Raw genomic sequence first — 14,239 nt, forward strand, 5'->3', positions numbered from 1 at the left:
TTTCCTGAGGGAAAACTTGTCAAATTTAAACTGTGCCTCGCAAAAGCATTCATACTTTCTCACATTGCAACAAAAATGGTGGTTGTTTTTTTTTTTTGAGAGAAACCAACTCAAACTACTGTGATTGAGAAGGAAAAGCATTCATTGAAAAATGATGTGTGTACTTTTATTCACCTTTCATATTAATGCTTTATGACATTGTGCAATTTCTTTTGGGTTTGCCTGTATTCGTTTTGCAAAATAGCACAGTCTCATTCAGATTGGGAAAGGAGGGTCTATGAACAGAAATACCACATTCTTTCCACAGATTCTCAATTGGGTTCAGCTTTTGTCTTTTCATCAGGCTTTACCACAGAAACTAAGGTGTCCGACTGAATCTGGCTAAATTATCTTCTTTGCCGTGTGCCCTACATTGGCAAGCTACATTTTTACATTTTTCTTTCAATAAATGTTTTCTTTTTGCGACTTCTTCCTCTTGGCCAGAGTCCACAGCTAACAGTTTTGCTTTCAAAAGACTCTCCCACCTGATCTTAGATTTCTGCAGCTCCTCCAGAGTTACCATGAACCTCTGGGCTGCTTCTCTGATTAATGCTGTCCTTGCCTGAACTTTCAATTTCTGTCTCTTGCTACATTAACAATCTTCCGTTTTTTTTCAGTGGCCAAATTGAACGCGGCTTTGTAAGCTGCTGTTTTGTAACCTAACCCTGCTTTACACGTTTAAACAGTCCTGTCCCTGACTCGTATTACTTGTGTTATTCACGATGGTCACTAATATTTCCCAATGAGTCTCTGAAGCTTTCACAGAAAAAACTATTTGTTCAGCAATTAAATCACACACCAATCACATACTAATGGACTCTATTTACTAATTAAATTGATACAGTTAATGACTACAGCTAATTGTATTGGGTATTGTATAGGGGTATGATAAGAAAAAGTAAAATACAAACACACATCACTTTTTGAGGTTTTTATTTTTGGCCAGGTCTCTCCTGAAAGAGCTTTTTATTCTCAATCAGTCACGTCTGCTTACGTACGTGTATGCATGCATACACACATTAATGCGTGCATGCGTGTATTTATTAAACAATTTGAAAACCATACATCTATAGTATATCTTCCCACAGTATTAGTATGCTCTAGTTTTTATTGGTCTGTCACACAAAATCTTAATAAAGCAAAACAGAAAATTTTGTCCCTGGGAGCACAGTTGTGTAGCATCCATTAAAAAAAAAAAAAAAAAATCAGATTATGGTGTTGATCTTTAATTATTAAAATAAAAACTACATGTACAAGAGCAAGACAAAACAAGCTACTAAAACACAAGTTAAAACATGATGTGTTATCATTACACTGTTATATGACAGCAACACAACCATAAGTAAAGTAGTCTGATTACACAGTGCAGTACTGATGGCAAGATCTAACCTGTGCAAAATGTTCCAGCGTTAATCGCTACGTGCTGACACAAAATGACTGATCAGATCTAAAGGGGGAATAAAAACAGGGCAAGGAGAGAAGATCATCCTTTCCTGAAACAGTTACAAACTTTGCGCACCACAGCGGAGCGGGGTTCTTTACATTATTACAAACTGCTTTGAGGCATGTGATATTTATCCATACGCACGCAACCCTTTGCTATGGAAACATTCGTGCCCTCTTGCTTATTATGTTACTATAGCAGCACATCCCAGAATAGTCTCTTTTTCTGTTCCTTCCTCGTGTGCTTGACTCACAAGTCGAAGTGGAAACCACAATGCAATCTGCCTCTCATTCCCGTTTTTTTTTTTTTTCGCTCGCATTCTTTCAAGTACCAAAGGAACAGCCTGCCTCTCTGAATCATAAGCATATGTTCACGCATACTCAGTATACGTGTGTATGAGTATGTGAGGGAGCGTGTTCTCTGGGGAATTCCACAGATAAACAAAGTTGAGTTACTATGGGGATGGCAAATATGAGGCAGTGTGACCCGTGTGTTGCGAGATAGTGTATCTTGAGTACTGCATGCTGTCATTAGCAGCCTGGGGTTGCTTTGTAGTTGTAATCTCACCATGGATACCCTCTGCTCTGGGTGGTTACTTTAGGTCCACTTTGTTTTGACAAGTTCCAGCTTGTGGTCTGCTTACTCACTAGCTTCCAGTGCTGGACTCTGACAAAATCAGAGACATGAGTCGTGTGAAGTCTTGTAAATGATGCGGGATAAGACGTTAAAAACGCTGCAGGAATTTAATGTGGTGATCATGAGACATTACCACATTCCATGGTTTACCTAATTTGACAAGAAGAAAATTCACTTATTAGTGCTAATCAGATTTAGTTAAATTAAATCGGGAGCCCTGTGATAGACTGGCAGCCTGTCCCGAGCGCGTCCCCCTTTTCTCTCCCTCTCAGCTCCTGCTTAATGTGATTCCATAAAGGGTGGATGGATGTAAAGATGAATTAAACTGGGATTAAAAAAAACCAAACAAACATATATTTTGATAGGGAAATTAGTTATACTTTAAACTTATATGTCATATTTTGCTTTAAAGTCAATACAACTTTGCATTCAGTTCAAAGCACATATTTACCTAAACTGCAAAAATGAAACGATAATTTCTCCCACTTTTACGTTATATCAGACATAATTTAACTTGATTTAGATAACAGCAAAATGTATAATTTCTCTATTTCTTCAAAGTCATAAGTTTACATAAACTATTATTACTACGCCTATAAACAATTTGGTCACGAGTCGAGATGATGTCATGCCATTGTAAGCTTTCTTTACAATCATTCCCATCATCTAAGTTAAATTGGGCTGTACTCAGGGACACACTTTAAGTCACTCTTCAAACAAAATAAATGTCAAGGTATCAGGAAATGAATTGCTGATCACCACAAGTCTGGTTAGTCCGGTTCTGGATCATAAAATTGCCAGATGCTCGAAGGTGTAACGTTCATCTGTTTAAACATTTCTATGCAACTAAATACTGTGAGGTTGGCCTAGAGCTAAACATGCCTTGCAGCGAAAGATGTTAGTTATAGCTAGTAAGAGACTCTTGTTATCCACAGCCAAAAGAGAGCTGTACCGACACGAGGTGTCAGCAAAAAACAAACCAATGCTTCAAAAGCAACATAAAACAACAGATTATAGTTTCAAATGCACTTATGCACAACAACCTTAATTTTTAAGGACATGTTCTGTACGTTGGTAAAACTACTGTTAAGATATTTTGCAGGGATCATCGTTACATTGGAGAAAAAACAAAACAAAACTGTAGGCTCCCTATAAACCGGTTCTGTCGGGAAGAATGGGACAAAATTCTAGCAAAGTTTTGCTAGGAGTTTGGGAAAGTACACCCAAGTTTAATGCAATTTTTAACCCTCCCGCAATCTTAAGACATGGGGGTCATTTGAACCCCACAAGATTTCTACTCTGTGAGCGTCCAGCATGCACTTTTACGAGTTCTTTTTTGTTTGGTGTCAGAAACTGACAGTTTTAACAGGACAACCCCCCGCTTCCCAGCTGTCCGACCACGATATATGCTGCACTCCTCTCCTGAGTGTCGTGGTTAAAGAAAGACAACATTGTCCTTTTCTTTCTGACATCTAGCAAATATAATTAAAAAAAATCCGATTTGACTTAAAACAGGAAACATTTAGTTTGATTACTTGTCAAAAAGATTGTCTTTTTTTTTTTAAGAAGATGTAAATTTCCTGCTTTCGTAGTTCAACCACAATAGAAAATGCCTGAGTCACCTGAGTCAGTCTTTAATTTTGTTTCATTCTTAGTCAATATTTAACTAATGGGTAGAGTTTACCCATCCAACACACTGACATCTGTATTTCATTTCTACATCACTGGACCTCACACAGGTGTTAAAGTATTGCACTTTTTAGATGTACGCATTATGTTTTTAAGTACAAATTATATAATCCTGCTTGCAAAACTGAGGCATCTTCTGTTACAACTGCCAAAAAGATCACAAATCAGACTGAAACATGCGGCATGCACAGAACCTAGACAAACCTAACCAATTAATCTAAACAAATTTGTACCAGTTTAGGATCTTTATCCTTATCAACGTTTGCCTTATCCTCTGTATTTGTGTTTTCATCCATAATGGCTTAAGGACAATCAATTATATTCTCAAGTAGATATGGTTAAGCTGAACCTCCTGTCGCTGAGACAGTCTGATCATCATCATAATAATCTCACAGATTGACTTACTCATGTACAAAATTCATGGCAACAAACTCATCATGTTCATGGTGTTTTTAAAAAGAAAGAAATCACTTTTAAAATGTGCATGTTTGTGCTCCACCCAGTTGTTTGCTACTATTCTTGCCACATAGCCACAGAAATTATTATTATCTTACTGTTGTTTTGTGTATATATATATATATATATATATATATATATATATATATATATATATATATATATATATATATATATATATATATATATATATATATATATCTGCGACAGACTGGCGACCTGTCCAGGGTGACCCCGCCTCTCGCCCGGAACGTTAGCTGGAGATCGGCACCAGCAACCCTCCCGACCCCACTGAGGGATAAGAGTGTCAAGAAAATGGATGGATGGATGGATGGATATATATATATATATATATATATATATATATATATATATATATATATATATATATATATATATATATATATATATATATATATATATACATTTCAGGTTTCAGTATAAGAATGTCACAGAACAGGCCAGTTTTTCTTTTTGATCTACCTTAACTATCTTTTTAGTGACAGTAAAAACAAATTAATTGTTATTTTTATGTTAGCAGGAAGAGGACAAAGTCTATTTTTGCTATGACTTAACAGACTTAAAGAAAATCATTATGTCAATTTGTCTGAGTCTCCCCTCTTTCCTTTTAAGGCAAAACTAATCGCTGTAAAACGCCACGGTTTTGCTCTTCATGGTGTTTTTTTTATTATTATTTTTTGAGCACTATTCCCTTGCAAGATCCAAGGTTCTAATTCTGCCTGAGGTCTTGTTTTTGGGTTTGCTCACTGGGTACACTTGTTCCTCTCACAGTCCCATTACAAGTCTGTTAAATTAATTGGTCACTTCAAATTGCTCTTCGGTGGGAGTGTTTGAGTGTGGTTGTTTGTTCTGGGAAGGATTGATGACTTGTCCAGGTTCTACAGAGGGCTTTCACAAATTGTAAAGTCAATATAGTGTGTCAGCAGTCATGAGCTTCGCAGCTTCATGTTTGAAAATGCCACATCATAAATCCACCACAGATTATGCTCCTTGTACACTGACAACAGTACAAAACTAGTATCCTGCACCATGATGTCAGGTAAAAGTAATAATCTTATATGTGCATAAACAATGTAATACTGAAGCTACACAGTCACACTGAAAACAACAACAAAAGTTTTAGTTTGAGCATTTACGTTTAGTTTCAATTCAGTTTATTTATTTGGTGCCAGTTTGCAACGAAAGTCATTTCAGGACATGATGAAAAACAGAAACCGATGGAGGAAAACAACAATCTGTTTGGTTAGTTATTTAATGAGATTAACAGTTATAGAGCACATAGGGGTGGGGGGGTAAAAAAACATGAAAATTTACAACATTCTTCTAAAATATACTTCTGTTTTTTTCACAGTCCACAGACCATAAATGTGGAGACCGTTTCCTTTTGTGGTTTTCATTTCTTGTTTTCATGAGCCGTGTCCTCAGGGAACACCATGCAGCGCAAAATGAAAACTCAATAGGCACTAACAGTGATAACAAAAGGAAAAATAATAAAAAAAAACTACTACATTTAGTATTATTTACATTGGAAAAAGTAGCAATGTCATATACAGAAATGGATTACTACTTGATCTGCGGCTTTTAAAAAAAAATCCACAATGGTCCATTCATTAATCAAACACATGAGAGCTACTGTAGAAAATACCCTTTGACATTTCTTCAACACAACAATGCGTCTTTGACAGTCCTCCACATTGGCCTGACAAACACTCAACCTAAAATAAACAATGTTACACAATGTAAAAAAGAAATACACAAAGAAGCATTATAAATGTTTTTTTTCTTTTGCTTCTGTAACAGAAGAAAAGTCTATTTCAATATTTAATGGAATGTCTAAAACTGCACACCTACCCAGTGTTCAGGAATGCTCTCAGTATCTTTTAAAGCGCTTTCTCTTCTTTCGTTTTTGCTGTATATCTTAACGACACTATCAGGTAATATGTGCTGCAGTCAGAAACAAAAAGGGAAGCCAATGACAGCTACTTTCAGTCTCTGCATTGCTTTCATTTTTAGACGAGAGGTGTTAAAGACATGTGTCAGTTTATCATTCCAAATATATGAGACAAACAAGTTTTTACAGATGTCATCAGTCCACCCAGAAACACATGTCAACCATACAAAGAGATAATGACAAAATAAGAAAGAAGAAGAAGAAAAAAAAGGAGAATCTACTATTGAGTTACTTTCTTAAATATGTTTTGGAATAATCTCCTCCACTGGATCTCGTGTTCTTTCAAATTATCTCAGTGACTCACACAAGCAAGCCTCTTTGCTCAGTACACTGCTTTCATTGTCTGAATTTAGGAAGGAATTTTAGTTGAAGATTGTGACATTTTATAACATAAGATCATTTTTTTTCTCATACATACAAACATAGTCAACAGTCTACAATTGCTAATTTAAGTGGTTAAAGCCTAGAAGGCAATTCCACCACACCATATTGAATCAGTTCTCTGTGTATTAACTAACTTGCTTTTCACAATCTAATGTGTCGGCTCATATCCGTATGTGCTGCACCTACAGGAAATGCCAAGCTGTTGCTTAAGGAGTTTTGATCAAATCAAAATAGTCATCAGGTCCAGGTGCTGTGCCAAGTCTCTGCTTTGCTCAGGCCACAGCGATGCAACTTCCTTTATCCTGCGAGAGACAATAATCATACTCTTGCGCATGCACTCCACCAGTCATACCTCCAACGGTCCACCCCCATTTAATCCTCTGATTTTAGGCCTTGCTACAGTTTGAGTTGCCATGTTTTCATTGTTGTTATGGGCTGTGACTCATCTCGCGTCTGTTCTCACTGGCTGCCACACCTAAGGCTAGGAAACACACCCATTCCCACATATCCTTTTATTCAGCCGGAGCTATAAGCCACAAAGCAGCGACACGAGAGGATTTGGTTATAAAAACAAGCGAAAAATTCAGTTTATGTCCTCAACAATACGCTTTATTTCACATACAATGCCTTGAAAACGGAATTATTCCACCTTGAACTTTATAATGTTGCGACTTCGCACTTCAAAGTATGTTAGTGGGATTTTAAATAATGCGACAACACAAAGTGGTGCACAATTATGAAGCGTAAGACAAAAATGCATTTCAATAAAAAAAATGTATAAATTACAGGAAAAAGTCTGAAAAGTGTGGAGTGCATTTGCACTTAGTCTTCCTGTGTTAATACTTTGCAGAGCCACTTTTCCATTACAATTACAGCATCAAATCTTTTGGGGTGTGTCTGTGCCAGCTCAGCACATTTACGGATTGAAAAGTCCAGCCTCGTCTGACTAACCTCAAGCTTAGTCAGACTGGATGAAAAGTATTTTGTAACAGTAATGATCAAATCTTGCGACAGATTCTTAGTTGAATTTAATACAGGACTTTGCATGAATATTAATGTATTTTGATCTTAGTCATCTCATTGCAGCTCCAGCTGCATACTAAAGCCGTCGTTCTGGTGAAAAGGAAACGTCCTCCCCGGTTTCACAACTTTCGCAGCCTCTAATGTTTATGGACGGGATTGTGTTCAGGTTGCAGGACGGTGTTATTTTTCTGCCAAAGGCAGCATCTCTTACACAGTATTCAGAATGGAACAGATATAAGATATGGTGTGATCTTCATGCTGGTTCATCGCAGCAGTTTAGATAAATAATCTTTGATCTAAATCTTCCTATCGTAGTTCTGACTCTATTTAAGGTTGCTGCGATACTTGAAAGTAAACCCCTGCTTAGCAAGTTTGTTGCTGCCTGAAACGTTTTTATTTTTCTGCCGTTGCCATGTGTTCATGTCCATCAAGTTTCCGACCAATTCTAATTCCCCTCTCGGTCTTCACAGCATGATACTGCCACCATCATGTTTGTTTGTGGGGTTACTGTTCTGCGAAGCATGGTGTTTTGCATTAAGGTGAAAATTTTAAACCTTGGTCTCATCTTCTTTCATGTTTTGCTTTGCCTAATAAATGATATGTGGAAAACTGCAAACATCTTTCAGCAGGCATTTTTTCCTTCTTGTCACTTTTCCACAATGACAAGATTTCTAAAGCGCCTGACTAACAGTTGTCATGGTAACGGATTGTCTCATGTGAGCTGTGACTCTGCAGCTCGTCTAGAGCTATCATGCCCGCTTTGGCTGCTCTCATGATTGTTGCTCTCGTTCCCAGGCCTGGTGAATTATCAGGACGGCCATGACTGGGTAGGTTTGCTGCTGGATCATGTTCTTCCAATTTCCAGACAATGGATCGGAGATTGTGTCAGCGAGAAGTTCAAAACCTGTGATGTTTTATAAGCAGAAACCACATCTTCGCAGCTAAATTTTAGTCAATGAAAATGAGTGCATACACATGCAAGCCCCACATGTATGATTTTTGTTTTCAAAAACTGTGACAACTGTGCATTGCTTTTTCACAATTATGCAAAACTTTGTTTTGGTCTAGCACAATCACACTAAAACAAATTGAAATTTGTGGTTGCCAAAAAAAAAAAAAAGTGAATGAGCTAAGGTATGAATAACTTCCATAAGGCAGTTGACGTAAAACTTTGCCCTGAACTTTAATCTTTTGTTAGAATTGTTTTCCGGCAGCTCTCGCTGTAACCTGCTTCAGATTTAATTCAGATAAGGAAATGAAAAACAAAGGCTCCCATCAAATTTGTCCTCATATCAGCGTAGGAACTTGTCGTCAAGGAAAACTGTTTTTACAAGCACTAAAGGACACATTTACTTTCTGGCTCTTATGGGACCATAAACAGCCACTGTTGAAAAGTTGTTGAGCGGAAAACAGCTTTGAGGAGAGTCCTGCTGTTTACATGAAGACACATCACTGGAGTTTTGGTTCAGAAAGCAAAAAGGTGACGTCCGTCTTCAAAGGTGATACGGGCCCTAATCTCAGTAAAGGGACACACACGCTCAGAGCTCAGCTGCATTAGAAGGACAGTTAGGGAAATAGTCACTGATTAAAATCTGAACTTCTGTGTTAAAGAATGATTGTAAGTTACAGCAGGCAGTGGCGGAGCTAGACTTTTAAAGTTGGGGGGGGCAAGGGGGGGCCAGGACTACGTCTGGGGGGGCAAAATTTAAAATGTGTGTGTGCACATCTATATATATATATAAACTAACCAAACTGAACCAAATATTCAGTTTGGTTATTTTAAAAAATAGCCAAACTGAATATTTGGTTAGTTTTTAAGCCCCTCTGTCATTTGACATGTTATAATTAACACCTTTGACTGGCGCACATGGAGACATGATAGACTTTACGCAAAGAGTTCATCGCAGAGGGAACTAAAATCAATCAAATAAAAGATCCTTTCTGAATATCATCTCATGGACACTGACCTAAATGCACCTTTCTGACCGGGAGCTGACAGTGTGTTGAAGAGTTATGGACACCTTGGTTAGGAAGCTCTGTTTGGACAGGTAATTTGACAGGTAAAAATAGTTCCGGTCGGACCAGAATTATTTGCCTGATGGTGGCTCGGGCTTCTAATGAGTTTACATTTAATGACTTTGCAGCACACAGAGAAAACCTAAAGAGAATGTGATCTACTTATTGTAGTTTAAGTAGAGGAATAACAGCTGACTGTTGAGAGAGGAAAGAAATTAAAGTGCAGATAGACAGAAACAAGCGCAGTGCGCTGGGCAATAAATGCTCATAAATGCTCCACCGTTACGCTCCAATTAATCACACATGAGATGACAAACGCCAAATATACAATATATAGTTACACTGCTTATGTTAATGGTGTTTTAAAAACAAAACCAGTAAAAACTTAACTGAGTTAATATGTCAGATTCCCTCCTCACCCTCGTCTTGATAAGAACAGAGAGCAGTTTGCTGGTTTCTGTCCAGACTGTGATCAAGTGCAGTTGACCACTTGGTGTGCAGACAGTTTCAACTTTACGCACAGAGAACATCGTGGAGCTCATTATTAATCATACTAAGAACATTATCTGTCAGAGTATCATCTCTGATCTGGACGCTTTAACGGACCAGAGACTTTGGAGTGTCCAGCAGCTGATCCGCTTCTGCTGGGTTTTTCTCCCGCTGAGGGAAGTGATGCGGGATCAGGAAACGATCAGAGTTCTGTCGTCTTCTAATCACGTCATTTTGTGAATTGTTTCCTGATTTCAAAAACGTTCTAACAGAGAAATAATAAATGTTTCATTGGATGACTACAAATTGGAAATAAAATGACTTTTTTCTTTGACGAACAACAAAAAAACTCCAACCCAACCTCTGCTCCAAACTAGAACATTGTCGGCCCCTCTTCGGTTTTTTCTCTTTTTTGCGGAGGATCAATAAATAACTTATTGGTGTTTTACCATCACCACCAGGTATGAAGTGCTTTAGCCTTTGAGTTGCACCACAGAGCAGCACAACTGAAACATCCAGGAAAACAATTTCAGCTTGTTGTTATGAGTATAAAGGAGGCTGGTATCGTGCCTGATCTAAATCTATTTATTTATGTCATCACATGGACTTATATAAAGTTTTATACATTTTCTTTTCATATATTTATTATTGTTTTTCTTCTTTAGATATTAGGTTGACTTAGAATGATTCCAAATAATGTACAGGAATAACCTGGTGCTGTTACATGTCAATCATCAAGGGGGCCACTGGGTGGGCCAATCAGATGACAGGGGGGGCACTGGCCCCCCCTCTGGCTCCGGCACTGACAGCAGGTATAAGTCTATCATATAACACACTCCTTGACATCTGAGTCCAACGATAACTTTTCTCATGCTTGATTCTTTTTGCTGCCTTCCAAGAGCCGTTCGTTAAAAACAGCTGAAGTTCAAACTCTAGAGAACTACTACACTTCTCTGAGTTCTTCTGCACATGCTGGGAATTGCTCTCTTTTATCACGAAGCACATACAGCAACAGAGCTACATTTTGGCCTTACACATAAGAAGTCACTCTTGTTTTTGTGGAAGATCCTCACGGTGTTTTTTTGAGGGCGGACAAAACAAACCCCAAGCTGTCTTGATATGCAGCGTTTTAAAGCCGTAGTTTTTTTTAAATATGAGCATGCACACGTCCAAGCGTCTGCACCACACCCTGTTCGTCTACCACAAAGCAGAGCGGCAACTTCCTCTGTTCCTGTGTCTCGCACGCTGTTTGCTCGTAGAGCACGGGTGTGTAGAGAGGAGATCGGCGAGAGGGTTATTTCAGATATGGTTAAAATTAGGAGAAGCAGTTATCTGGCACGACAGTTGAGTGACTGCATCTAAGAACAACATGAAATTTTCTATCCACAACTGGAAGTGCACATAAATACTCGAGTGAACTAACTGGCTGGGAAAACTTGAGCTGGGAAAGTTTCCAGAGAAGCTCGAGTAATTTTAAATAAAAACTGTAAGACAAATAACGTAAGGAGTAAATCTTTCAAATAAAAAAATTGGAAATATTATGTACATGGGAAATAACACACAGTGCCCTACTCATCTCTTGAAATTGTGCAGTTGCACAATCTCAAATTTCAGTACATTTGTTATTAGAAACATAAAAATGATTGGCAGCCTCTAAAAATACCAATGAAGCAGATGAAACTAAAGCTTTTTGTAATCTATATGTTAGCATGTTTTACAGTTTTACATGTAAAGCAACTTTTAATAGAAATAAATGATGCCTATTTCTCATAAAAACTCTTTAAAACTGGAAATATAGAGGAACACTACTCAGACACAAAATGAGAACACCACGAACAACTTTATTTGTTTCAGTAATTCAGATAAAAATTGTAACTATACAAGTATATATTCGAAGTGTTAATTTTTATTATTGAATACCCACAATTCCATATATTTTTTTAGAAAGTTTAATTACACAGAATTAATTAAAGTTTTATTTTTAAATATAAAAATCTTGCCCTACTGAAACATATTTTCACATACTGTACCAGACAGTATATGCACTCAAGAATTTCTTTTGCATAAAATTAAGACGAGGCGTAAATTCAAACTGGGAGAATCTTCAGCTTTTACCTGCATCATCATCAATCGCCGTGTTACCACCAGCACCAGGTCCTCTCTCCGCCTCAGCCAATCGTAGATCAAGAATCCCTCTATAAGGCCCGTCATCCATGGATCAACCTGCTTCCCTGCCATGCTTCGACCCGCCTCCACCCCGTCTCCACCCTCGCCCTCCCAGGCTTCTTCAGGTTTTCCCTTCTTCCCGGTCTCCACTCCACCACCAGTGTCCGGGCCCCAGGGAGGAAAAACACCCTAATCCCCACCCTAGACTGTCCATTCAATCTGATTGCAATTCTCAGCATACACGTCTTCTACTGGGATCCGAGCGCTAAAGCACTTTCAAATAAAAACCTTCTAATTTCTGCTTCCTCAATCTGTGAGTCTCCCAAGCAGAATTACTGCATCCCTGCAACGTGGAGCCCATGCCTGTGCGCTTTGCCGAGGGGTTAAGTCCAGGTTGTGAAGCATCTTTGAGGGACATGAAAAATGGGTTATTTAACTCTGATATGGAAGCCTTCAAGTACTGTGGGCTGTCGATAAAATGTTTATGTTGTGTGTTTTAAGGTTTTTTGTGATATCTACTGTCTTCCTTATTTCCACTCCTGGGGGTACAGTCGATCATCGGATTGGCTGCTTTGCAAACGCCAGCCAATAACATGTCAGTTGCAACTCAATATTTCAGGTCACCCGGGCTTCATTCAATGTTTTAGATCTTTACAAACAATTAATGGGATTTTTTGGTGAATAATTTGGAGCCAAGTTCCAAGGGAAAATCCACAAATAGGAGGGAGTTGACTGTACTTCATGGATTCCAAGTCAGATGCGTTTGCTGGTAAATTAAGCAAAAATGTGATTCCTTGGTCATGAAAGGAGGTATTAATATTATGGGCAGTGTGAAAAAGGTCTAAGTCATGGATTTGATACAACACAACTGACCAACACCAGCAGATGACTTTGCTCAAAAAATGAAAAATGGGTCTATATTTATTGTGAGACTAAAAATGTAAGTAATAATTTATCCTTGATAAGAGGTGGAAATCTCCAAAGAGTGGAATTAATAGTTTATTTTTCAGTTTTTTATTACTGAAAAAAAAAAAAAATCCTAAAATAAAATATCCTAATAAGGATACCTAACAAATTATGGAAGAAGCTGCAATTTCTGACAGCTCCAGTCAGTTAAAAATCTAGGCATTATAGTATGATGTTTCTGACATCAGCTTAAATGAAAGCAACACAACGGGTGGCGTTAGAAAAAAAGGGCACTTAAGTTCATGTGAAGTGGCCACTGGGAACATCAGAAAGAAAGGTTGGGTTACTTTGTTTTAGTTACTGAACTCCTTTAACCAGATATTTTAATATATACCCCAGCTGCTGGTCCAAATACCCTCATATATCTCCAGGCAGATTTTTCTGCTGAGGTTGTCATTGAGCAGCAACTCTGTTAATGTCGTATAATGCCTTCCTTTATTTTTACAACACATGGAAAACTGTGCAGCTTTGACCAACTTCCAAGTGTTTAATTTAACATTGGTGTTATTTTCTTTGGCTGCTCTTGCACTGGAGCAAAACTGTGCTTTTAAGGAGCTTTAAGCTTATTTCAAATGACAGTAGGCTGGAAGAGGAGGGGAGCACCTACCTCATTAAAATGTTTGACAGTGTATTTCACTCTATTACAGAGCCATGCCACAGTCATGAGTGTTTTTGGCACATTAACTACCATTACAAAGGGCAATTTATGCTAGAGAACCTCTGCATAAAAGAATGTAAAACCTGCTTTTATTATAGGTTTTTACGATTCAAACAGCTCTCACTGAAATAAAAGTAGTTGAGTTTTTGCAACGCTGTCATCCTGGGTGGCACTGCGCCAATTAAAAACTTTCACGTAAACAAGTAGTTTTGCTTTTGAGTACAGGAGCACTTTTCATTTATGAGTCACTCGGTTTATGATAAGTTTGTGTAGTGATTTCAGTGATGTTATAACAGGGTCG

Source organism: Poecilia reticulata, chromosome 10, assembly GCF_904066995.2.
Source record: "Poecilia reticulata chromosome 10, P_reticulata-male-v2, whole genome shotgun sequence".
NCBI classification, from domain to species: Eukaryota; Metazoa; Chordata; class Actinopteri; order Cyprinodontiformes; family Poeciliidae; genus Poecilia; species Poecilia reticulata.